Source organism: Natator depressus, chromosome 3 (genome assembly GCF_965152275.1).
Source record: "Natator depressus isolate rNatDep1 chromosome 3, rNatDep2.hap1, whole genome shotgun sequence".
Classification (NCBI taxonomy): Eukaryota; Metazoa; Chordata; order Testudines; family Cheloniidae; genus Natator; species Natator depressus.
Genome location: NC_134236.1, coordinates 124,169,217 through 124,196,330, shown reverse-complemented (window position 1 = coordinate 124,196,330; position 27,114 = coordinate 124,169,217). Strand labels below are relative to the sequence as shown.

Here is a 27,114-nt window from a genome sequence, read left to right as displayed (position 1 = left end):
TTTTAGGCTCTTCTTTTCTACAGGTGACAAGAGATATTGGACTGCAATATATTTTACAAGTATTTTAGGCATCTCCATTTATTTTAGGAGGGAGATAGGCCTCACTGTCTTCATCTGGTGTTGATCTATGGACTTTCACAGTGGAAATGGTATAGATTCTCTATACCATAGCTGGGGAATAAGAACAAGCAACAGCAGATGGGAGCAGCACACGTACAGGTGTCTGAGCACCTGAATTAGCCACAGCTGTCACTACAACAGCTGAAAGCTTTTCACCTTGCAATGAAAACGTTACTGGCACCACTGGGGTTGGACTAAGATGCAGACAAAACATGCTAGAGATGACCAAAGGGAAATTTGCTTTTCCAAAATGTGCTGGAATTACATCTGAAATACGGCTCCAGAATGTAGAATGAAGACTGTAGAATGCATTGTAGCAATGGAGAACGAAGCAGTCACACAATGGTTTTCATGTTATTTGTGCTTCCTGACAGGCCTATCAAAATAATTTACAAATCTTTCAGAGGTTTGTGTCTGAGGCAGAAATTCACGGTTTCTAAACTAGGGGAGAGGGTTGCAGTGAGGCCTTATGGGCTAAATAGAACCACAGAGTTCTACGCTATGTTCTGCTGGCACAGCCCTCGAAAAGGAGCTTTGTCCCACAGTAGTTAAAGGTCCCAGTGCACCATCCTGATTTGACTACCCACGGCTGAGCAGCACATATCCTGCAATCTCCATCATTATCAGCACTTCCATGTTAAAGAGGAGGGCAGCTACAATCTCTTCAGCATTACACCAATTAGGTGGGCATGGCAAAAGAGGGGTCCTGGCAAATTGTCACAGTGGACCCAGTTGAGCAAAATGTAGGCAGGGGTGAAAGTAATATTAAACTCTTACTGGTACGGGGCGGGGCCTCGAGCAGAAGGGGTGGGGCTGGGGGTCAGCCTCCCACAGCCAGCCCATCCACACACCCTGGCCTGCACCGCCCAGGACTCCGGCGGCGATTTAAAAGGGCCTGGGGCTCTGGCCGCTGCTACAGTAGCGGCGTCGATGGCCAGGAGCCCCGGACCTTTTTAAATCGTCAGCCCTGGGGCAGCTGCCCCTTTTGCCCCCCTGTTGGCAGCCCAGGGGGACCAAAAGGGAAAGCTCTTTAGCATCAGCTGCATACAGGTTGGTACTGGCTTCTTACCAGTACGCCATACCCACCCACTTTCACTCCTGGATGTAGGCAGCCCTTCTCTACATCCTGCATGCCTTGTGACAGCAAACTCCACTAGGTCAGTCAGGCACTGGCAACTGCCATTTTATGTTAAGAGCCACTGGGGAAATGAGTGAAATCAAACCTGCAATCTGAAGTGGGCTGGGCCACCTCCCCCTGTGCTGTTTCACATTTTCTCCTCTCTTCAGAACAGTCTGTGCTTCTGCACACAAGATGTAATTTTTTCATATGTGCATACCCAGCACCACCACAAACCTTATGGCAGAAAAACATTAGTCTCACTGCTATTGCCAGGAGATTTCAACTTAGGCTCTTTTCATCCAAAATACCCTCTTTGAGCTGGTTTCAGCGCCAGTTTAATGTCAGCCAGCTCATACATGTCCAGGTTTCCAAGTTCTTAAAAAACAAAAACACCCAAAAGCTGATTTAGATGAGTGCAGACATAAAATCAATTCTTGAACCTATGGCCTAGCCACACCTTTCTATGGTTTATAATGGAAAATCCAGTATCAAAATTAAGTGTTTAACTCGTTAACTTCCAAATCATGCTTTTTGTTGTTTTATGTTTAGCAAAATTGACCAAATGGGGCACATTGACTTTTAATGGTGGTTTTATTTATTTTTTTCTACAATATTTCTGTAGTGCTTTTTCCCTTTTATATGACACATTAATACATAATTCAGTGGTTTTATGTCTCCCTGCACAGTCTGCATGATTTCTTGTGCTATTGAACAGTACTATTTATGACCAAATGGCCAAAATGTCTTTTTTATTATTATTATTAATGTTTTTTGGTGTGAGTTTCTCTTTTGGTTTTTTGTTTTATTGCCCCATTTTTAAACCTACTGAGAATGTTTAACCCTCTGGATTCCAGGCCTGAAACAGCTATTTCAAAAGGATCAGAATTGTATATCTACAAATACATACAATTGACAGGGTAGAAACATAGCAGAGGCTAAAGAATCTTTTCTTCTCTGAGTGTGCACATAGCTCTCACTGATATTAATGGAAGCTCTGTACTGGTTCTGTACCAAGTGAGAATACCCATAGGCACCCCATCCTGCTTCCATTTCATTCAGTGGAAGTTAATAAAAATTGTACACAGTCTGACTAAAAAAATCCCTTCCCCTCTTAATACCTCTACTTTTACTTTCTTGCTTCACCACTATTTTCCCAGCAATCAGAGTCCTCCGGCCTAGATGGGACTTAAATTTCTAACATACAAAAACAAAGAAGAAAAAATATTGTTTTAAAAATATAACCCTTTCAAACTTCCTTTGTAAATCATAAAAAAGACACAAGCTCAATTTACTGTTCCTTTACAGGAGGAAGGAAGGAAAACATTCTATGGTAAGATGCTATTGCAGTGAAGAAATGGAATGCAGAGGAGAGAGCTGAGAAGCCCTCTAAAGTATGTGTATGTCATCCTAAAGGAAGACATTGCATGTATTTACAGTGCTTCTGTCTGGCTCCTGTGGCTTTTATTGTTATTGGGGAACATATAGCAATTCCAACTGGCATTTATTTTGATTTGTCAACACAAAATAAAGGGATCATTTATACTGATGCACTCCCAAATCTTTGTTTTCCCTAGTTAGTACCTCCTCCTCTTATCTTGCTTTAGATTAACTCAACACCAACCCCATGTCGAAAGGTATCATACTGGCCAGAACTTCCTCCATATACAAAAATATATGATTGACAGACAGGGTAGAAACATAGCAAAGTTATATAAAATTATCAAATCAACATGCCACAGCTCCCATGTCCACCTCCTGCTCCAAGCATTTGTGTGGAGGAGATCGTGTCCCCTGCCAAAGTAAAAGAAACTGGAGGCTGCGAGCCTCCCTTACCCATTCATTGGTGGGAGTTATATAATTCCTCTTCTGTGCCAAGCTCTACGAAGGTCACCATGGGCCAAACCCTGATCATCTTCCTGGTGCAAATAATCTTCAATGGTGAAAGGGAAGCAGGATTTAGCTTTAGAGGGTAGAGGAGTTTGTTAAGTTACTCCTTTCCCAAAAATACTTTTCCTATTCTTCCAACTGGTGCTCGCCAATAGGCAAGTTCAACTCCTGTTGATACCAATGTGACTTATGGGAAAATATCCAGGGCAGAATCTAACCCAGCACTTTCTCCTGGGCAGTGGAACAACTGGTCCACCTTCACCATTATGATAAGCCGCAATGCCAGTTAATTAATCACTCCTTAAAAAGGTTTGTAGACCGTGGTAGCAGTGGGCATTCACATTTGAGCAGAAGCTAAAACACTACCAATGCAAGAGGACTTGTTCCCACAGACTCTTCCTGCCAGCAACCTCTCCCTACTTTCTCCTGCAACACCAGAGCTAAGCAGCAAAACTTACTTAATTCTACCTGCCCTCTGCTGCAACTAAAAATGCACATCCAGCAGCAGCACCTCAGATGTCATGTGGAAATATCCACCCAGAGCAGACAAGATGATCAGAGAATTAAGGGTAGTCGTTTTCCTAGCATGCATCACTCTTCCTGGGAGCAAGTGTTCTTAGCTTTTGGTTTTAAGATTTTTCAACTCCAATATCTTATGTGGTGTCTTTGACTTTCTCTTGCTTTCTCCCCTCCCCACCCCCCATATTGATTTATAATTTTCCCAGGTTTGCACCTGATCACTGATACAGTAACTCCCCACTTAACGTCCTCTCGCTTAATCTTGTTTTGATCTTACGTCCCTGCTCAATTACAGAACATGCTCCATTTAAAGTTGTGCAATGCTTCCCTATAACGTCGTTTGGCTGCCTGCTTTGTCCACAGCGGGCAGCCCCCCATCAGCTCCCATACGCCCCCCACACACAGTGCCTCCCGCCCACCGGCAGACCCTGAGGATCAGCGCCTTCCCCTTCCTCCCCCTGCCTCCTGCCTGCGGCAATCAGCTTGCTTGCGGGGCTCAGGAGGGAGGAGCGAGGACTCGGCGCACAGGCTCCCCCTCCCTCCCCTGCCTCCTGAACGCTGCAAACCAGCTGATTGCCGCAGGCAGGAGGCAGGGGAGGAAGGGGGGAGGCTGCGTGCCGAGTCCTCGCTCCTCCCCCCACCCTCCTGCCCCCGAACGCCGCACGCCAGCTGATTGCCACGGGCAGGAGACTGAGGGAGGGGGAAGGAGTGAGGACACAGGGTGCGGAGTAAAGACGGAGGAGGAGCGGGGGAAGAAGAGGCAGGTTAAGGGTGGGGGTTTGGGGAAAAGGGTGGAGTGAGCGGGCCAAGGGATGAGCCCCCTGCCTCTGGTGCTTGCAGAATAGGGGAAGCTGCCGCTTCTGCTGCAAAACGTGCTTCTCCTAGCCTACAGCACCTTCAGCCTCCTTGCCTGCCTCATTGTCTCCAGTGCCAGTGGGCGGTGCCTGTGTGGGGTAAGGCGGGGGCACCTCCCAACTACAGTACTGTACTGTATGGCAAAAAAAAATTTCACTGGAACCTAACCCCCCCATTTACATTCATTCCTATGGGGAAACTGGATTCACTTAACATCGTTTCACTTAAAGTCGCATTTTTCAGGAATATAACTACAACGTTAAATGAGGAATTACTGTACACCCGTTTCCACTCATACTTGTATTCCCCTTTCTGCCCCAACCCATTGCAAATTTTCAATTAGACAACCCTCTTTACCCATCCCCCTACTGAAGCCATCACAATTTACAACACTTTATTATTGGATGTAAGTCAAGTATCTACTGTCTCTGTCCCCATGAAATAAAAACAATCGGCACTTCATTTGAATGTTACAGTGAGACATTTTGTCTTATTCAGCCATAAGCATCTGCCTGCACTGAGGGTAAGGTGTAGACTACAGATAAAACCATGAGATTAATTCAGGTTTGCCTCTCAGTGTTTTGAGAAAATAAATCATATTTATTATTTCATTTATGTAATGCACCTCCCACCCCTACAATGCTCACTGTTATCTGGCTACTGCTAATACTATCAAAGCTACTGACTTATGTCTTGAGACCCTGCTCCATTGTGCTCACATTTTAAATGCTGTTTATGAAAGCCACTTGTACTGCTGTAATTAAGGTCTAACGGTGAGTCCATTAAAAACACCTATCTGCAAGGGTTTATAACTCCACCATAAAATTTTGCTCCAGGCTGAATGTAGCTAAGAAGTATTTTTTTTCCACATCAACATGAGCCGAGAACAGAACATTAGCCTTAATTTAGCATTTCTTAACCTTCATGAGTTTGAACACATTACTTGAATGTATCATAGTGATACCTGAAGTTAAGGTTGCCTGATATTTTCCATTATAAGACCCTATTTTCAGTTGCTTCTAACTTTTCCAGACTAATTGTTTGGGCTGAAATTTTCTGTGCTGTCTCTGCTTCAGATTGAAGTTTTATAGACAGTTTCAGCAAAAGTTCCTCAGCTGTTTAAGAATGAGGTTAGGGAAAACTGTGTTTTGCCAATCTAAAAAAAAAAAAAATCTTACAGGTATTTAACTGAGAAGCTTTAGTACCTCCATGTTTTAGAGCAGAGACTTGAAGTTTGGCTGTGTTGGGGGTAAATGTCACCCTGGCAGGAGGCGTTTTTTGACATTACTGTGAACATCTATACAAATTTGGTGGAGTACAAACGGCTCAAAATGTCAGCTACATGCAGCCTGCACTGAGCATGTTCCAGCTCAGGGCCTTTCCCTGCAATTGCTCCTTCTTCGTGCTAGGGGTACTGTGGAGCATGACAACAAAACAGAGGAGGGCGAATCTCATTGCTGTGCTCTCAGTGCCGAGCTGCTCATGCACGCGAAGAGTGGAGGAAAAAGGAGGGAACATCCTGACTAGAATGTAGAGGGGTAAGAAGCAGAGGGAGGGACAGGCTTGGTGGGGATAGGCAAGATGGGACAACAGGAACAAACAGGAAATAAGAACATGCTAGGCAGGACAGGAATAGAGGAGCAAGGGGAACAGGCTACGGCAGACAGGAAGGAAGAGTCTGTAACCCCTCAAGAACACTGCCACCAGAACCTAGTCTAGAACCCAGAAGTCTTGAGTCACAACTTTTCTCTGCTGTCTAGCAAATAGCTATGAAGCCCACTGGCAGAGTATGGCTCTCATCCCACTATAATGACTCATCCATATAAAGGATGACAGCCTATTACTTCTATGGTAATGTATATGCTCAAGGGGGCTGAATTAAGGCTGCACAGGCATTGCAAAACTTGAATGCTCAACTTTGTAACCTTAATAATGCAGGGGTGTTGTTGTTTCGGGGGGGCGGGGGGGGGGGAGTATGCATAATATATTTATAATTGCACTTTTCACATGCTGACACTTAGAGCCGAGCAGTAAGTAGCTATACATCACCCTGCAGAAGCAAAGTTGTTTTTCTTGATCTGAAAATGACAAAGATAAGGCTGCCCACATAATCTTAACTTTATTCCCTTGTTAGAATGCATTACGATATTAGTCTTTAATTACACACGACCATGAAGTATTTTTTCCTGGAGGATCCCTGCTTCATTCAGTCGAATGGTATCCAAAGAGATGTGACCATGTCATTCAGTTTGTAGCCCCAGGTCTTATTTAACATACCATTCAAATCCTGCCCTGAATACAAAATTATTAATTTCCTCATGGACATTTCAACTACGCTCCCAGAATATCCGAGTGCTTCACAAACATTAACGAATTTAATTTCCAAACACCCCTGTGAGGTGAAAGAGTGGTATTATCCCCATTTTACAGATGGAGAACTGAGACACAAAGATATTAAAGCCAAAATTGTTAAGCGTTTAATAGGTTTGCATGTCCACTTTGAGACATCTAAGACCTGTTTTTTCAGAGTCCTTAGCATATTTATAGCACTTTATATGTTCAGTGCACAGCTCCTATTGACTTCACTTGCAGCTGTGATTGCTTAGCTCTTCTGCAAATCAAAACCCAAGTGTTTCAAGTTGAGCACCCAGGAAACAAGGATCATACAATTAGTGACCACATATGAAAATTTTGGTTTAAGTGACACCTAACATCATAGAAACTCTGTGGCAGAGGCAGGGATAGAAACCAGTTCTCCAAGGTAGGATTCAGCTGTCTTAACCATCAGATCATCCTTAAGGCAACTTTAATTCTGGGACTTCCTAACTTTTTATTTAGGTGCAAAGTCAAGCATTGGTGTTCTTTTGCGAGAGAGAGAGAGAGATAAAGTAAACTAACAACTCCCACCTCCCAAAAAAATCCATTATAGAATATCACTGACACCTGCATGGGTCATCATCAGGGCGGGAACCTTTAGATTCACCACACAAACCTCTGCCACTTAAGCTAATGGAGTAACTGATAGCAGTAATGGGTTCTCATCCTCTGTGTGGACCAGAGCTAGATGGGGATGGAACACCTTGCCAATGCGTTTCACAAATAGTCGCGGACAGCAGCAGAATGGGGAGACTTGGGAATCCTGGGTTCCATTCCAGGCACTGGAGGGGAATATGCACTAGGAGGCAGATACTTTTGCCCATTGCCTCCAAACTTGACCCCTGACTGTCCTCTCTCTTCCCCACCCTTGGCTCCTCATCCCAGTCCTATTCTCCTTGCCTGGGCAATTACAGCTTCCACTCTTCAGGCTTCTCATCCCAGAACCAGTCTTTTTGCCCCTCCATAGTCCCCATCACGTTCCCAGTTTCCTTGCCCAGCCAGTTCAGTTCCCCTCCTCCTACCACTCTCTCTTCCTCCCCCCAGCCCTAGTCCCAGTTTCCACACCCACCCCAACTTCCAGTCCCAGTTTCCTTCACTCCCCTCACAGCCTCTAGTCCCAATATCCCACACCCTCAGGCTCCTTTTCCCAATCTACTCCCTCCACTCACTTCCCCATTCCAGCTCTTGACCCTCTGCATTCAAATCAGGCAGCTACCTCCTCTATATTTCCTGGGCCCAGCAGGGGTCATCAACAGCCCAGAAGAGACTCCCTGATTTCAGTTCTGGTGCCCAGCCTGCAGCAACCCATAGCTGCAATTGCAGGTCAAGCCCTGCTCACAACCATGTAGCCCCAGGATGGAGCATGTTCTGTGCAGATGGAATCTTCAGGATATTTACCTGCAGTCTTACAAGTCTCTTCTGAGCATGTATAAACTGTGTTTTTCCCCCAAAGACTTATAACTTGGCCAAATTTGGGCAGATTTTCCACAGGGATAGCAAAAGGCTTTTCCCTGACACAAAGATCACTCCCCTGCCAAATTTCAAGCCCCTGCTCCAAAGCAAATGCGGGGGAGGGAGGAGCGCAGGGCGGGGAGAGACTAGAGCAAAAGTTTCCCCCCTAGACTCATTATCAAACAGCTGAACCATTTTGGCTGAAACTACAGAAGTAATATTCAGTCTCAGGCAGACACCCAGCATGGAAAATTTCAGCTCAAATGGTTAAGGTGTGGCCATGTTATAAGCAACTGAAAACAGGATCTTATAATGAGAAGTGTCAGGCAACCTTAATAGGCACTGCTATCAGCCTTTCCTATAATTATATTCTACCCTCAATCCACACTTACAACTTGGACAGTTGCACAAAGAGAGAAGCAAATGGTCATTCACATAATGGAAACTCCCAACTCTAACTACAACAATTCAATGTGATTTAAAAAAAATACATTTTAACATTTTTAATTAATCATAAGAATGGGGCACAAGATGTTAAAATGCAGGCACGTGCCTTGCATTCTAGCGATCAGTTACATGCCCTTTATTAAGTATTCAATTAGTATTATGGCATCGGGGTGGGTTTGGTTTCTAAGGTTCTTAACTGTTACCTTTTTGGGAGATGGAGACAAGTGGCTGTCTCTCAGTGAAGGACTAGAAAAATAAAAGGAGAGTTTTATCAATAGTTTTGATCTAGCCAGCCAGCATGATCCAATGTCAATTGAATGCCATGTCAGAGTTTTGCCTCCTTCTAAATTGATCAAATCTAGAGTCTGAATGAGTCTGTATGCTATAACTGCATGGTGGTTCCCCATTTAAGAAAATGTGTACTAAACTCTATGTTCATTAGAGGTCATTGAGATCCATATTCAGCTTTTTTGGCAGAATTCAACTGTGACAGTACTTAAAAACAGACACTTTCCTGGAAAAATTATGCCAGCTACATTGTTTAATTTTCCAAATCATCTGTAATTAGAGCTGTGGGAAAAAGAGGGTCTAAACCTCGCAGAGATTCATGTAAACCTCTTCTCCTGTTTGGGTCCAGATGGAGGTGCCATGCCTCACCTTATCCTAGCCTAAGTTTTGAATTTAATGTTTGTGGGGGGGAGGGAGGAACCCTCAAACCTTAAAGCAAAATTCAATCAAAACTGCTGAGTTCCACTACAGTAAGTTTTTTCACTCCAAAACATTGCTAACGAGGAGCAAGCACTTTTTGCCATTACTGTTACCCTGGGGGCAAGCACTTTTTGCCATTACTGTGAACATCCACACAAGTTTGGAAGTGAAAATGTAAACTAACTCAGGTTCATTTGAAACTGGGGACAGCCTGACTGGTTTTTGTACTGCTTGCCAGTGAAAAGTTTGACATATTCCCCCCACACACACACTTTGGACCAACGTTCCTTGTATGCTGCATGGCCACGCAGTGATCTTGTAACTACCACACACATCACACTGCTGGGAGTGCATCCAACAGCTAGCTCCCACTTTGCATGCTAGGCCCTCACGCCTACCAAAACCACAGTGGCTCCTCTTGGCACTGGGGAGCCAGAGCGGGATGGACCCCAGGCTTGCCAGCAGGAAGAAGGAGGCAGGGGCTCTGGGGAGAGAATGGTAAGGGGCTATCTCTAGGGCTTAGATGAGGGAGCAAGAGTGGCCAGTGGCTGGGTATTTCCCCAGAGCTGGCAACCCTAGGACAGCCTAACCCAAAAGGCTTGCAAGCCCTAGTGAAAATTTGGTCTGATCAGGTGCTGGGCTAGAAAGATGTTCTGAAACCAAAGGAGTTTGGTATTTCAGTTGTGTTGTAAACATTTTACACAGTTCATGCCAGGTTTATGCTCAGGAATAGCCCTGATTCAGCCACTGGTGGCCAGCAAGTTGGGCTAAACATAGATTAGTTCAATCATTGCACTCCCACGCTTGCCTTTGCCTGGAATTAGTGGTCAGCACTGCTGCAAGGACACAGACTGCTGCTCACCGGTGGCTGAATCAGGGCTACTTCAAGTGTAAACATGGTCTAAAGGTTTACTGCCTTGATGCCAAAAAATCACCTAGGAGTGTTGCTGTGAGCACCAGTGCATTGACTTCTAGTGGTAAAGAGATCAGATACTCAAAGGGAAAAGACAGGCACGGAGGCTGGAGGTGGAGAGAGAGAGAGAGAACAGTTTAATAATTCCATGTCATAGTGGAAAAACAAGTAATTAAACACAATTTATCAGTAAGCCAATTTTTCTGTCTCCTGGCTACCTACTTAGTTCTACTTTCAATAAATTGGCTAGTCATCCTTGTATTTGCTGCTGCTTACACATGTTTTTATGGTTCAACTTCAGTGGTGCCATATCAGTCCTTTGCTAGTTCAAGTTACATGAGTCCCACAGCTCTGGGACTTGTTAGATAAGGACAGACAGGGAGGGAGCCTAAAGACAAGTGCAATACCAAAGCAGTTAAAGTTTTCAGTAATACATTTCTATTTCCTGTAATTTTAGACAGTGTAAATTCAACCCTCTGTCCTCCTGTATTGAAGTTTTTCCTTGAAAAGAGAGGACTTCTGAGGGAGAACACCTACTGCAGATTGTTTTGATGTTTCACTCATCCAGGGAAGACCTTTATGATAATCATATCTATCTTCTAAATTACAGAATATCAACATGGTTGTCATTTTCCAGCTTACACCATAAACTGTAAACCTCAATGGGTAATTTTCCTGAATGGAATATGTGAAATTTCTCCATAGGTTTATATCTACCTCCTGGATCTATCTATTTATATAGCAATGTATATAATTTACTGCTTCCTTTAAAAAAAAAATCTCACACACAACCCAGAGAACAAAGACAAGCCTGCTGTAAATATCATTTTCAGGCTAAGTGGAAGGTTGTGATATTAGATGTCATATCCCCCTACCACCCCCCCTCCAAATATTTGGAGACTTTTTTAAAAGGGGGGGGTGGAGCATACCACATCTTTGAGACAAATTTTATGGCTCGCTGAATGATATGTGTGCTTTTTATGTTTATGAAACTACCATCTAGCAAAAAATAGCAGCCTAATATTTTGACACGAAGGTCATTTGAAAGTTTTACTGCCTGCAAGCCTGATCCATTTTGTTGACAAAAGGCTCTCTCAGGGCTCTTTAAGATGCCCCAGCCTGCTTGACTTTCTCTCTGTCTAGCATTTCTGTTTCCTCTACTCACCCCCTCCCACCAGACTAATTATCAGCTCATTATGACTGTCCTAATGAATTATGTTACAGCATTAAGAAAGGGATTGGAATAAATGCTCATTTAAGTCTGAGGAGGAGGGACAGATAGTGTTGAAAGAAGCAGTAATCTCTGCCTGCAGCAGCTAACTTGATCTGACCAAGCTAAACTCAGTCCACCCCTTCACCCCCCGACCATAAAAAAAAACCCCATAAATATTTCAGCTGAAATGAATTTTAGATGGATATAAACATGCTCTTGGGAGGAATTGGCTTCCTAATGCTCATTGGCTCCACAGAAAGAAATTCTCTAGAAGGTTATGCCGTGTGCATGTCTGAGCATAGGCTCTGGCTGGTACTATCTGTGCAGGCGTGAGTGTATGGGAAGGGCAAGGGTGGAGAAGAACACACTATATTCATTGAGTCTGATCAAAGGACAACCCAAATGGATTCAGTGGCAACTAATAGTAGTAGTTAAAACTGCCTCTCTCTCAATTTGGTCTCCTTATGAAATTAGACAGAACACCCCCTCGCCCATTTTATTTCACTCTCCATAACTTATGTTAGCTCTTCCTAGTTTTCTATTAGCAATGAAATTTCTTCCTCTTGCCTTCAACTGATCCCTTGCCTTAGATGAAAGCTAGAATTAATAAGCAGAATTAAATGGTGGTGCTATATTTTAAAGTCTTGGCTGTCTATTTTTTTTTAAAATGCTGTGTCTTTTTATTCAGAATCTCATCAAGGTATCCTTTGAGATATTATGCCTCCTAATTTACAGATGTCCTTGACTTTGACGCTTGAAGTTTTATAGCGTTGTCCCATTTTAAAAAGACCAATTTTACATTTTATTAATACTTTTATTTTTACTACATTCAACACACACTGATTTCTGACCTTTAGCTCTAGTCCCTTCAACAGATTTCACTGACTCAAATAGCTCTTCTACATGTCTGCTTTTCTGAGAACTGGCTCTTTTGATTATCATTAGTGTTTATTTATGTAGGGCTAAATCCTGAAATCCATACTTAGTCACTCAGTCCTCAGTCAGGCAACAATTCTGCTTGAGTAAGTACTCAGGAAACACTGATGAAGGATTTGAGAATTTGATCCAAAGCATCAGTTTACCCGGCACTGTACAATAAGTACCGTAAGCCAAAAGAAGAGTCTGTACTTTGAAGACCTCACATTCCAAGTAGACACCATGACCCAGAACAAAAAGCAAAGAGAAGACTACTGCAAGAAACCTTTGTATGTACCGTTATTTTAATTATATACCTTTGGCTCATCATAGTTTTATGTTGTTATACATAGGCCATAATCCAGCAACATTTATTCATGTGAGTAGCCCTTTGGAGTTCAACAGGAGCAAACACATGCATGTTTGCAGAATCAGGTCCCTGGTTTGTAAGTAAGTGTGTAGATTAAATAGAAAATATTTAACATCGGAGACAGGTGAGACCATAACCTGACCTCCTGACATTCCGTATTATGAGAGCTCTATGTAATTAACTTCAGATTTGATGAAGAATCATTAAAAGCCAACCAGTTAATAGTGATTGCTGAATTAGCCTCTGGTTACTTTATATGTTGCATTTTTTCAATACTCAATTTGAAGATGGCACGATTCCCTGAAGAAGACAACAGCAGAAAGCTTATTGTTAGAGAAGTGTTAAAACTTTGCCCATATTGTATTTTTTAAATGGATTCACTGTCACTAAGCAAGAGTAAATATCCATGCAAGCCTATTAGCGGACATTTTTATGCAAACTTCAGAATCTTTTTAGCAGCAAAAGTAATAATTTAAGCTGTCTCTTCAAATAAGAGGCCATAGACAACCAAGGGCCTCTGTGTTTTAAGAGCTGTCAGTAATTGGCTACTTTCTTAGCAAATGCTCAGCTCCTTTGACCCAGCTTGCACTCTTAAAAGCAGCTACTTTCCAGCAAAGACTGTTTGAAGGGTTTTTTCCCCCCATGCACCAGAATTTAGGAAACTGCAGCAACTAACTCCTATTCTACATGCACTCACTACCCTCTACCCCCAGAATTGGGTGTGTATTTATACAGAGTATATATTGTATATACACAATATTAAAGAGAGGCATTTTCCACAATAAAAGACAAGCTAACAGCCAAGCAGTAGATTAGTCTTATCACTCTTCTGCAGTAACCAGGGGGAGAGAGAGGGAAAGAGAGCAAAGCAATTTCTGCCAGAGCAGCAGATGACAAAGCTGTTGCCTGACAAACAAAAAATAAAGTGAGTTTTCCCTCTCTTTCTCCAATGCATTCCCCCTTCAGCTTCCTGTTTGTTTGGTAAGTTTGGCCTTTTGTCTTTTTTGCTTTAAAAAAAGACAGAGACGTGACCGAAGTGGAAGAGGAGGAACAGGAGTGGGAAATGTCCCCCACCCTCCTTTATTGAGCTAGGCAAAAGCATGTCACCAGTGGAATGACAGAAGCCATCAAGCACCTGACAGGAAGGCAGGCGGGTGAATTGGGCGGACACGATATCGGCTAGGGCCATCAGCACGTTCTGCTGCCTATCAGTGCTGTGCCTGGCAGCTGGGGAGATACATTTAGATAAAAGCAGCCAGCAATCATTGATAACAAGTCCCTCAAATGTCAGGCAGCACAAAGGGCAGCATTGATTGCTGCTGTACAGCCCGCCTTTCCTTTTCTTTGGCGCTCTATTTCCCCCCCCTCTTTTTAATATAGCAAAGACTCTGGCTGGGATAATCTGTCTGCAGAAAAGGCCATTGTGCTGCTACACGCATTGTGTTAGTCACTAAATAGAATTTATCAACATTTCTCCAATTCCCTTTCCTTCCCCCTCCCCTTCTTTCTCCATTTCCCGTCTGCTCCCCAGCCGCTTCCTCTCAGCTATTGGTATGATCAATGCAGGGACAGACAGCAACTCCCAGACCAGACAGATGGGGCCCTGGTAGCCTACCGCAGTTCTGGACAGGCATCCAAAGCTAGAGCTTTCATGTACCCTGTAAAACAGAACAAGCAGAATACGTCTCTAATCCTTTTTATCACAAGGATTGCCTTGAAAACATAAAGCCAATCAGGGTTTGGATGTTTGCACCACGGATTTTTTCCATGAAGGATTATAGATTTTTATACCACACATCACCAGAATATCCGAGCACCTTCCTGTATTGCATTAAGCAATGGGATTGCACATGTCACATGTCTGTTCTCTCAGCCTCACCCCAGAGAAAGAGGCATCTAGAGTGGAGTGTCCTGTTTTGCTAGGGATTTGTTCAATGTTCCCGTTGCTATGTGGTTACATTAGAGAAGGCCAGGTCAAAGAAATGCACCTAGTATGGAAAGTGGTGAAGTTTGGGATAGTCACTGGAGCCGATGTTGCCGAGGCGACATACTGCAGCATTTTGTACTAGTTTGAGTTTCCTAAGCGCTGAAGATTTCATTCCCAGGTGCGTCACATTGCTGTAGTCCAGTCAAGAGGTTACAAAGGCATAAATAACTGAGGCCAGGTCTTTGTTCACGAGGATGGGACAGAGTCTCCTAGCCAACTGGAGATGGTAGAAAGCTTACTCACAGCCGCTGCAACACAATACCTCATCATCAGCAAGGACTCCAACAGTACTCCTAGACTCCCCAAATACATTCTTCTGTCCACCACCATCACCTCTGCTTGGGTTAGTTTTGATTCATCCCCCTCGCCCCCTGTTATCCAAGTCCGGCCCTTGGGTCCTGTGAAAACTCACAGCCAGTGGTCCCTCAACTTTTTGTGAAACAGACCAATTCACAGCACCACCTAGGCTGCAGCTGCTGCTGTCATTAGGGCCACCACTCCACTAGGAGTTCTACCCCAGCCAGCTGTCTGCAGCTGAACCAGCTTCTCTGCCTAGCAGCTGGGGTGGCCTCTTTCCATCAGTGGTGGGTGAGGGAAAACAGCGTCACGGGGAGATTCGTGACCTGATGTAGTGAACTAAGGATAGAATTGAGACCAGAGGATTCCTGCCTTATCACCAATGCCCTCTGTAGACTTCTTTGAACTCTTCCTCCATTTCCCCATCTGTAAAATGGGCATAATATGTAACTTCCGTGCCCATCTCTGAGGAGGAGCTGCAGTGACCAACCAGTTGATGTTTGTAACATGCTATATTAATGCTAAAGTTCATCAGAATGTCCACAAAAACTGAGTAGCTCTATACCTCCAGCTTATTTTCAAGCTTCTCCCTTTACCACAAGGCTATCCTCCTTTTTAGTGACAAACTATGAAAGGTCATGTCTATTATAGAGAGAGGCTCAATGGTCAGGCATGTGCTCTGCACTCAGCTTAATCCTCTCTTTTCTTTTTTACTGATGTGAATTTCAAGCCAAGTTTTGGCTTTAATAATGAGGAGATTGTTCCCAGCTATTAAAAAAAAAAGTACAATCCTTGACACTTATAATCACCATTTTAATTATTATAATTTTAGAACTTGTACTTCGTCAATAATAGGGCTCAAACAAAAAGTATAGTGCCCGAGAGAGCTAAATTAAAAGTGGTTTTGTTTCAGATGTTTGCTATAATTTTGGCTATTTGATCTGATGCAGTTTTATGCTTTTATTGTTTTAGCTGTTAGTGTTTTGCATGTAAAACCTTTCCGGGGGGATGACACACTTTGAGGGCCACACCCAATTCCCAGGACACATCCCAAGTAACCACCCATGCTGTGGGCACTCGTGAGACAGGCAGGAATCCTCCTCAGGGACCACAGAGTAGCTGCTGAACTGAGCCACAACCACTAATGCAATCTCTAAGCTGCAGCAGTACTTGTGGCTCCTATACCAATTTGTACAGGGATAGGAGGAAATTCCCAGAAGATCCATGCAGTGATAGATCCACCGGCTCCCCACACTCTCCGTAGAGCTCTGTAAAGCACCAGGGGTAAAGACCACTGGCCCAGGGCTGTGACATTCCAGACCTCTTCTTTCCATGCACAATGGAACCATACTTTGTTCCATAGCTGCCAGGGGATGTCTGCAGTAAGAAAAGGTAGAATTTGCCTCTTAATAAAAACCATTATTAATTCAGGAGGGTGTCAGGGGCAAGGCCGAGGGATGTTCTGGTTCAAGGAAATGAAAATTTGCAGTTTGAAAGATCATTGGATGATGCTGTCTAAAGACAAGTTTGCAACTGGGGAACGGAAGGAGAGAATGTGTCTTTTCAAAAGTGGTTGCTTTGATCAGAGTCATTCACTCTGAAGAATGGAATATTGAATTCCTTTTGTAGTCAGCCCAGGCTTAAACAGTTTTGAGTCTGGCTGCAGTTTGTGGATTTGTGAAACATAAGTAACCCTTCCACCTTCCCTCCTCCTTTCTTCCTTGACTTAGGGACTTTCAGAGGGCATTACACAGCTTGACCTGGGAAACAGGGCTTTGTAAACTTGTTTGGACATTGCTCATCCATGCATGGCCATGCAGTGGAGTACAGTAGAGCTACCATCACTGGTGATTTGAATGAATGTGAGCGAATCAGTGTGTGGGTATGGGGCCGGGGGGGGGGGGGGAGGGGAAGGAAGTGACATATATTACCCAGTTTAGAATCAGGATGGATTTCTGTCATTGAAGGGAAGGTACCTGAAGCAGAGATGTATTAAACTCTCCTTGATCAGGGAGAAAGTTTGCAGTTCAGCTTTCGGTGCGAGCCAGTTTTCTCAATTATCCTGCGTGCCTGATAATGCTGATGTAACCAACTCTGCCAGTTTTTCCATTGCAAACCTCTATTTTCCAGAGGCCTGGATAGCCTGCTATATGGCTCCTAAACAATTTGAAGAAACACTCCCAATTCCTATACCTGACAGAATCCTTGCACCCCTCTTTCTCAGCAGACACTAAGCTGCCCCATCCCTTTTTGGCCGCTTGTCTGTGTCCCTTAGCCAGTACCTCACCCATGTGTGTCTCCCTTAGCAATAGCTAAGATGAGCCTTTGTTCCAAAGCTTTTCATGAGACAAGCCTGAGCATGTTTCGGTAGCCAAGCCTTTAAAAGCAGTTTCCCTCAAAGCCACCAGTACAAGTAGTAGACTGTGATCTTATTTATATTGTGAGAGCTCCTCAGACAGGGAACAAGGCCGCACTGTGCAAGTCATTGTATGCATGTATACACGTACTGCAAGAGAGAATCCCTGCCCCAAAAAGCTTACAATCTAAGGCCTTGTCCACAAAGTGTGACAAAACTGATCACTATAATTACATGGTTATAACTGAACTGAAAGTCTGCATTCACACTGGTTTGTCTCAAGCAAGTCAAGCTGCTTCCTGTGTGAATATGTTGAGCAAAACATACAAAGTTTGCCTGCAGAAGATTTTGCTTTTGCAGAAAATGCGTTTTCTGTCCCAGGAGCTGGAACTAGACTGTGGAACTCTCCCTCGCAACTAAAACACAAATATAAAACTCATCTCTTTGACTTTGCACTTTCTCAGGAAGTCCTTTGCACACAGCCCACTCACCCACTAAAAAACAAAAAAGCAATATGAACTAATTAAACAACTTCTCCTGCAGACTGAGGAGGAGAGAGAGAGAGAGCAGTTCCTTCTACTTTTAAATATTTAGGAGGCACCAGATACTATGGAGATAGATTTCAGAGTGGTAGCCGTGTTACTCTGTATCAGCAAAAAGAACAAGGAGTACTTGTGGCACCTTAGAGACTAACAAATTTATTTGAGCATAAGCTTTCGTGGGCTAAAACCCAATTCATCGGACCACGAAAGCTTATGCTCAAATAAATTTGTTAGTCTCTAAGGTGCCACAAGTACTCCTGTTCTTTATGGAGATAGAGGCCACCCAAGTAAATAGGATTTCAGGAGTTGACTCAGAAGTTTAATACAAAATGACAGGTCAACTATTCAGAAATATTTTCTCATTTTGTGCTTGGGGATGTAACAGCACATGTGGGGAAAAGAGGGGGAAAGAGAGGAAAGGACCTGATGACAATTAAGGGTTGATGAAAAAGTCAAGATGAGAGCTATAAAGAGGGCTATGGTGGAATAGTTATGCTTGGTCAAGAAGGCATAGAGAAAAAAGAATCCAAGGAGGGATGGTAAAGAAGGGGTGGATATAAGAAAGAGTTAAAATTTCCTCACCCCCCAGTAAATTTTAAAATACGTTTTTAAAATAGGCAAGAAAATAGCCTTGTGTTGAATCTCTACCCCCACTGCTTTGCCTGTATTAGAACTGGGCAAATGTAAAGAAAAACAAAATTCCTATTAGTCAGAATTTTTAGTTGAACTTGCTACCACAATAGTCATGATCCTTGTGTTTGCCTTCTGCAAGCATTCAAGCCTTTGAGTTTTCTAGGCAAAAATTTCGAAGTCACATACACAAGTGTTCTCAGAAAGTAAATTCTCAATTCAGACATGCACATTTTCACATCAGAAGATTTTATCCAACCTGTCACAACTAAATAATACAGCTCCAGTTCGGAACATTCATGATCAATCAATTCAATAAAAATTAAATAAATATTAAAAAAGAATAAATTTGAAGAAATCGTGATCTGCTTATAGTTTTTCCTGTGAGCCGAAAGAGACTATGTTTGCAGAATAATTATTCCTTGTTCACTTAGCTCTACTCTTTATGTTGTCTACTGGAGGAAATGCTCCAAGGGTGCTCTGTACCTGGCAGGAGTTGCTGGCATTTTGCAGGATCCAGCAATGTTCTGCCAAAATTTTAATGTGGTGTTCCTTCAAGGAGCTTCTGCCTCTGTCAGCAATACTTGGGACACTCCCTAGGTAAAGCATTCTTTTGCCACCCTCTAAGTAGAGCAGTTTTTTATATGCCCAGGTTCCCAAACTCCATACTGGGGCTGGGTGGGCAGGCACTGGGGTGAAGAGAGGTAGGTTTCTGTGTCTGCAGGATTCCCACTCAAGTGCAGCAGCACCTTAGCCATTTCCTCACCATCTCTCCCTAGTATGCTCCTGCAGGAGGAAGCTGGGGACAGTTCATCCCACATGCACTCCTGTATGCACTAGTGGTGGACACAAAAGTAGGGTGAATAAGTTTCCCAAATGAAATCTGGGACCATGCAGTGGGAGAGATGGACAGGTTTTTCCTCCGACAACCTCATCCACCAACACTAATCCCTCTACTCTCAAGCCATGTTTCCCCACAAGCCATGCTGCCATCCTCCCCTCCAAGGACGCTGCCCTCTAACCATTCCCCCCAAAACCAAACCACTCAAACTCTGTTGTCCTCCCCTAGCCACATCCCTGCTCCTCTCCTGCTGGCCTGAGTGTGGTACAGCTGGCTTACTGTAAGGCTGAGCATTTTAACCAGCAAAGCCAGGCTCAGTACTTCTGGATCGTCTAGCGGTTCAGGCCTGGTACTCAGAAGAACTGGGCTCAGTTCCCTGTTCTGTCACACTCTACCTGGGACAAGGCATGTAGTGTCTCAGTCCCGCAGTTGAGAAATGAGGATAATGATGCTTCCCTATCTCACAGTCTGTTTTAAGATTAAGGAGACCGTAGAGATGATGCGATGCTCAGATACTCTGGTGATAAGGCCCATAAAGATACCCACTGCGAAAAAGTATCCATCAAAGTCCTGTCTATCATTCCTGTGCAACTATGTACGGGATCAGGCTAAGAATTTTGTGGAGTGTCAGCATGATGTTCTTTGGGGTACACCCCAAACTTAAACTCATTTTGTATAAATGACCATAAGGTCCCACCCAGCCTTCTGCTGCAGATGTGCTAACCAACTGCTGGTTCCTTTCACCCCTACAATCAGTTGACATTTCCAAGGCAATCTTTCTAAGGACAAGGACCAAAAGCCTTCTTTAAATAAAGAAAAAGCTTTGTTAATAAGGGACTTGTAAGGCCCAGGAGCAGCAAAAGCTTCCTAAAAGTGGGCAGGCCACTAGTGCCCAAACCATGGTCCCCCCCCTTCTCCCTGAAACCCTGCCCTGGCTCTGCCCATTCCCCCAAGACCCCGCCCTCATGCTGCCCATTGTCTCAAGGCCCTGCCCCCGTTCGCTCCTCTCCGTCCCCTCCCTCCTGTTGCTCGCCCTTGCGGCTGGTAAAAAGTGATGGGGCCATGGCCGGCTGCCTCTCCCGCAATTCTAGCGCCCCTGCCTCCTGTAGCTCATCAGTGGTAGATCAAGTCCTTAAGCCTCAATCCTACAAACCCTTCTAAACATGTAAGTAACTTCACTCACAGAAGTAGTGCTACTGAAGGCAGTGTGGCTACTCCGAAGCTTGCCGTAAAGCATGGTGTATGTGTCTTTGCAGCCCTAGGGCCTTCGAGACTGAACTCTTCGGAAGAAAGGTCCCTGACCCCATATATCTGTAGCACTACAGCTGATTTTTCAAATGCACCCTTTCTTAAAAGAAATAAAATCACCCAAAAGACCCATACAAAATAAAAATTCCACGTACAAAGGAAAAAGCAGTTACATCTTTCGTTTGGCCCTCTGTGCCTATGTACAGGAAGGATTTGTTACAGAGTGGAATGAGCCCACACTGACCCAGCCACCAATCACCCGTCTCCAGCAAATGCTCCGTGGTTCAAAAATTGATGGAGCCATCCAGTTACGTAGCTGTGAATAGTCAGGCAGTAAGACTTAATTGGTTAATAGGAGCTCAAAAGGAGGGAGGTTTAATAGGTAGCTAACTCCTGATTTGCCTGTGATAAGAGGGGGAGAGCAGCAGCAGGGAGGAAGCAAGCTAGCTAGCTCAGGACAGCTAGAGACTCAAGGAAACTGAGATCAGATTAATATTTGGGTGTGCATGAACATGCATGGGTAGGATTTTATTGGGGGTAGGAGAGAGAATGTGTGAAATTTTTATCAACTTTCTAATGCTTTATAGTGCTGTAGTGCGCCGGTTTCTGCCACAGCAGTGTCTTGGAATGACAGCCTGGTTGGGCTTTCCCTCACTCATTCTCACCACCATTTCTGTAGCTGTCACACTCTTCACCACAGCAAAGAACAAATTCCCTACCACCTGAGCAAAGATCTGACATTCTATTTCTGTCGCTCGTTCTGCTCCGACACAGATGCTAGAAATCAGAAACAAGGAGCTAAGATCAATTGCAACAAGTTAAAAAAAAAGAAAAAGAAAAGAAAATAAACATTCAGAAATCTAAAAATACAAGTGGTTTTTAACAATAAAACCCCAATTTCAAAAGAATATTCAGTTGCGGCTGGCATCTTACAAGCGGATAAAATGCTAATGTTCACAGACAGACAATGCCTCAATAAAGGAGGAGAAAGAAATTGTTCATCTCTAATCAGGGTTGATTTAGACTGCGGTGTGCCTGCTGTATCTTCTAGGCTCCTTTTCAATCCAGTATCCTAATTGGAGTCTCAAATACAGAGAGGAAGAATGCCAATGATTCAGGTAAAACCAGAAAAGGTGTGGGCAAGACTGGACTGCAACTAGGGTGACCAGACAGAAATGTGAAAAATTGGGATGGGAGTGGGGGCTAATAGGTGCCTATATAAGAAAAAGACCCAAAAATCAGGACTGTCCCTATAAAAATCGGGACATCTGGTCACCCTAACTGCAACACAGTTAAAGTGAAGCCAGAGTAGCAGATCCTACCACCTAATGAGACAGGGAAGGGAGCTCTCACCTCCGAAATGCAGGCTTCCTTGGCAGATTTGGCATCACGGCTGCTGTAGCGTGCAGGCAGGCATTCGCTTGCTCCCCATTAAAGCAACTGGAGGAAGCCCAGCTTTGAACATCAGGCCCTGCCACTGCAAACACAGCACGAACGCCCTGCAGCAATGCCACCATCATGGCAGCAGTGAATTGTCTGAACACCGGCAGCACAATTCTTAAGAAAACCAGCTAATATGACAGCACTCGCATATGAATCTGGAGACAAAGCAGAGAAGCTGCAGGCAGGGATTTATGAAGTGCAAGCCAAGACTGAAAAATAACATTTTGCAGAGGATTTTTTTTTAATTGTGATTGTTGGTTTCTGGTAAATTTTTGAGCAGATTTGATGAGATGGTGGTGAAGTACTAAGCGCCGGTTGCAATCTAGTACTGTGCTGATAGACTCTCCATCAGTTCCCCACCTAGTTGTAGCTCTGCCAGCACACCTCAATGCAGATCTTTAAACACTCCTGTCCTGGAGTTCTTTAGACATCCCAGTGCTGTGAGGGGGCTCTCCTCAGCACAGCCTGCCAAAGCAAAGTTCCCCTTCAAAACCATGACCCGACTGGACCTTTTGGTTGATATCACAGTCACACATCACCTTCCCCTATAGAAATGTCCTACAGAATCTGACAAAAAAAATTATAACTTTTCTACAGAATTGAATGGAGAATCACATCCCCACTTTAGAACTCTACTGCATGGTTAAAAAAAACCACGATGTAAAAACAAACTGGTCTATTACATTCTATAGATTTTAGAGTAATTTCTATGGAATGAACAGAGTCTGTACTTCAGACATGTTACATATGTTGTGTAGTCATTACTTTTATCTGTATTTTCTTATCGCTCGTGTTTCAGATTGAACTGTAAGGTTTTTGTGGCAGGGACTTTTTTTTTTTTTAAACATACACTCTGTGTTTTGTGTTTACAGTTCTTAGTACACTAGAGCCATGATCTCCGATTAGGCCCTCCAGGCACTACTGTAACAAATAATAAAAGCAACTTTTTGTTTTTGTTTGTTAGATTCTGTAAAACTTTTCCATAAGGGAAAAAAAAATAGGGTGGCAGAGGGTATTTACTTATTTAAATCATATATTTTGGGGGAGCGGTAAAATCTTATGATGTCTTTCAAGTATTTAAAATTCATCAGAAAAGCTATGACTAAAGATTCACGCCTCCAGGAGTTCAGGATTCTATTGATATCACAAAACCATTAGAGCATCAGTCATTACCACGATGTTATTAAAATCCATTAGCAGGTGTATAGGCAGATTATAGCTTCATTTTCTTTCTAGTATATATACTCTATATAGTATGTAGAGTCCTATCACTTTAAAAATGCAATCAAGCTGCATCTTCCACAGAAATGCTGCAGTTATCTTGGACGCACCCTTTCAGAGGAGTGAGTCCCTAGAGGCAACTTGTGAAGTTTGATTGGCAGATTTTGTAAGAGACTAGTTTAGTCAAATAGATCTTTGTAATTGAGACTGGAGCTTTGAAAGCAGCCACAGGGACTCGCTTCTTGGAGGGAGCAAATCCAAGCTGGGGGACAGGATTCGGCTGCTCCTGCATGAGCCTACAAATGTCAGCACATTGTCCCAGCAAGACATGACATTGATGTGATAGAAGAGGCTTCGCTTCAACTGGGCCAGAATCAGGGCCGGCTCCACAGTTTTTGCCGCCCCAAGCAGTGAAAAAAACTGCCGCCATGGACAGCAAAAGGGAGAAGCTGCCGCCAAACTGCCACGGCGGCCAGCGGGACTGCGGGGCTGCCGCCGAATTGCCGCCGTCCCTTGCTAACTGCCACCCCAAGCACCTGCTTGGAACGCTGGTGCCTGGAGCTGGCCCTGGTCAGAATAGACATGTTTCCTATTGGCAAGACAGAGTTGAATTCCTGAAGCAGAATTCAAATTTAGAGGAGAAAGGCTGTGTGAAAATCTGAATATTGCCAAGAGCCCCCTAACATCTGAATGCAAAGTTGAAATCCTGTCAACTTGTCAATGAAAAGACAGCAAATAGATTGTGAACCCCTTGGCTTGGGTCTTCTTCTGTTTCTTGTACAGAAGTGAGAACCCTGTCACTATTTAAATATAAATAAAACAAAGAATGGCAACAATATGGTGAAACTTTTCCAGATATCTAATAAAACGTAACAAAAAATGTGCGTAAGACAACTTTACTACCCTGATTCTTAGTCCACTAGCCCCTACACAGTCCCCGGGGCTGCGTTACGTTGCACCAGCTCATAGCAGTCCTTAATGGCGGTCAGAGCAGCTGGGGCTTGGCTGGATGTACTGGTTTCCCAGCCACATTCCTTTTCCTTGGCCATGCATGCTATGCTGGAGGCCAGGATGGGAGGTGGCGCAGGAACTACTCTTCCGCCAGAGGAATCCTCAGGACCTGGCTTGCTATTGTTAGCTGCAGAAAAACATGTAGTGTCACCTACCAATGGACACCAACTTCCCAGTTACACGAACGTCCTCTACACCCGCTGATTGGATGAGAGCCTCCACCACATTCTCTGGACTCAAAAGGGGACCCTCCAGTCCTTGACTGACCCTTTTCCTCTGTGGTCAAGAGATAACGGTTTCTGTGCTTCATTCCCCGGGAGTCTGTCACTAGCAAACTAAAGGAAAAAGTTGGGAGGACAAGGCTATGTTGGAGTTACACATGTTAGGACTATCCTCTGGTATCCCCAGGGGGTCAAAGAGCTCATTTGGGCAGACCATTTTCTCTCACTGAAAGTCTTGAAATGAAAATTAGAGATTTTTCTAAATATATATAGATATATATAGATATATCCTTTAATTCAAACAGGAATCAGTACAGGGAAGTCCGATGGCCTGCGTTATACAGGAGGTCAGATTAGATTATCACAATGGTCCCTTCTGGCCTACGAGTCTCTCCATTGCTACTACTCTTGTTCATCGTTTGGGTTGATGACCAGTAATGGCAGATAAAGATACAACAGAGATGGGTATTAACAGAGATGGGTGGGACAGTCCCACAACCCTCCCACCGAATCCCCTGCTGCAGACTGCTAAAGGGATCTTACCGTCCCCTTGCAGTGCTGCCAACCTTCATGATTTTATCACAAGTCTTGTGATTTTTGGTGCATTCCTTAAAGCCCCAGCTCTTGGAATCAGGAGATTACATGAAAATCTCAGCTTTCCTTTCAAAAAAAGTTTAACACCCTTTTGGTTGTAAATAAATAAATAAATAAATAGGAAAACAGAATCAAGTTCCGCTTAAAAACCTTAGAAGCCAGAAGGCAAATAAAAAGAATCCAAAATGCATGATAAAATAATTCATGTCTTTTAAGTCAGTCTCAAGCTTTTGGGGCCTGACTCACTATTTTTGAATGTCCTTGCCAACTCTGAAGGCCTACGTACATACACCCAAACCATAGTTACTAATTTATTTGTGACAATGATGAATTGTACTCAGTTACTGGCAACACAATGTCATCAAAATAAAGTGAAACCAAAAACCTACTGGTTCAACATTTGCTTGTGAATCCAGAGCCAGGAAATATTCATGTCAAATCTAGTTTTTGAAGAAAAGGTTCATATACCTCTGCATGTGGCCCTACCAGTCATAAAGGTAACCCGGCCAGGACTCATCCATTAGTCTGTGTCATTCTTGGTGAGCTTAAGGCTGGTCTACACTAGGAACTTATATCGACATAGGTACATCACTCAGGGGTATGAAAAATCCACACCCCTTAGAGACGGAGCTATGCTGACCTAAGTCGCAGTGCAGACAGCACAAGGTTGATAGAAGAATTTTTCCATTGACCTAGCTACCATCTCTTGGGGAGATGGATTACCTATGCTGATGGGAGAACCCCTCCTGTTGGCATAGGTAGGGTCTACACTGAAGTACTGCAGCTGTGCCACTGTAGAGATTTAAGTGTAGACATGCCCTAAAGGCTTGTCTTTACTGCAAAAGTAACAAGTTATAATTTGAGTATTGTCCCTACCTTGACTCCCATCAACACACAGAACCCCTTAACTTGAGCATGGTGGAGCTTTTAACTCAACTTGGCTGATTTATTAGGCACTATAGACTACTGCACAACTCATCAACTCCATTCCAGTGCTGCTAGTCCTCCAATGCCTTCCCACAATGCCCCAGTGTGTCCACAGAGGATAGACAAGTTTTTCTGCAATGCACTGTGAAAGCATTCCTAGTGCAACTCAGCTTACTGCACTAAGAACTATGGGGCATGCCCCCAGAAGTCTTAGTGCCACACAGAAGAGTGTGCAGCAACTTGAAGATGTCCCAGTGAGGCCACTCACACTCAAGAGGAGTCTACTTAAATGTAGATAACTCAAGCTAACTCTACAGTGAAGATATACCTTGTGAGTTTATTCCTCCTCTGTTTCCCTTCCACAATGCTTGCTGACTCCACATTGCATCAGTCCAGAGACTGAAGAATAAATTCAACTCAAAGTCACTCACAAAGCTCATGTCGCCCATATGCCAGTGGATTAAAGCATTGATACAAAACCCAGAGAGTTTCAAACCTTCAATTCACTCTGAACAATTAAGAACCAGAAACTCCAATTTCATGTTAATTGGTTTTAATTAAAAATAGTTTTCCCCCCAGCCTTATCTACAAAGGCTTATTGTCAGTATAGCAGCAATCTAATCTCTGAATTCCTTACATTATATGCTTTACCTTTGCCATTAAATAATAAAGTAAATCTCAGACCTGAATTGTCTTTTGGAGGAAAAATACAGAATATAAAGTTATGCAGAGCAATAGGAAATTCATTTCAGGGACTTACTTATCCATAAAAGGCAGTCCTCCATCCTCACCCTCCAAAACGAGGCAATAACCCAAAGATTTTATCCAACTAAAATCTAAAGAAATTAGCTCTTCCTCTGGCTGCACATCACAAAGTGCTCTCATGAAGCTACTGATATTG

The 27,114-nt window shown here is 43.6% G+C and overlaps 1 long non-coding RNA gene across 1 annotated transcript in view; it reads right to left on the bottom strand.

Annotated features, from left to right (window-relative positions):
* Positions 1 to 22,356, bottom strand: part of LOC141984069 (uncharacterized) — a 160,339-nt gene extending 137,983 nt beyond the window's left edge. Inside the window, exon 1 of the long non-coding RNA XR_012638634.1 lies at positions 22,150 to 22,356. This is a non-coding gene — a long non-coding RNA (uncharacterized LOC141984069). The remainder of the gene's footprint in view (positions 1 to 22,149) is intronic.
* Between the last annotated feature and the right edge of the window lie 4,758 nt (positions 22,357 to 27,114).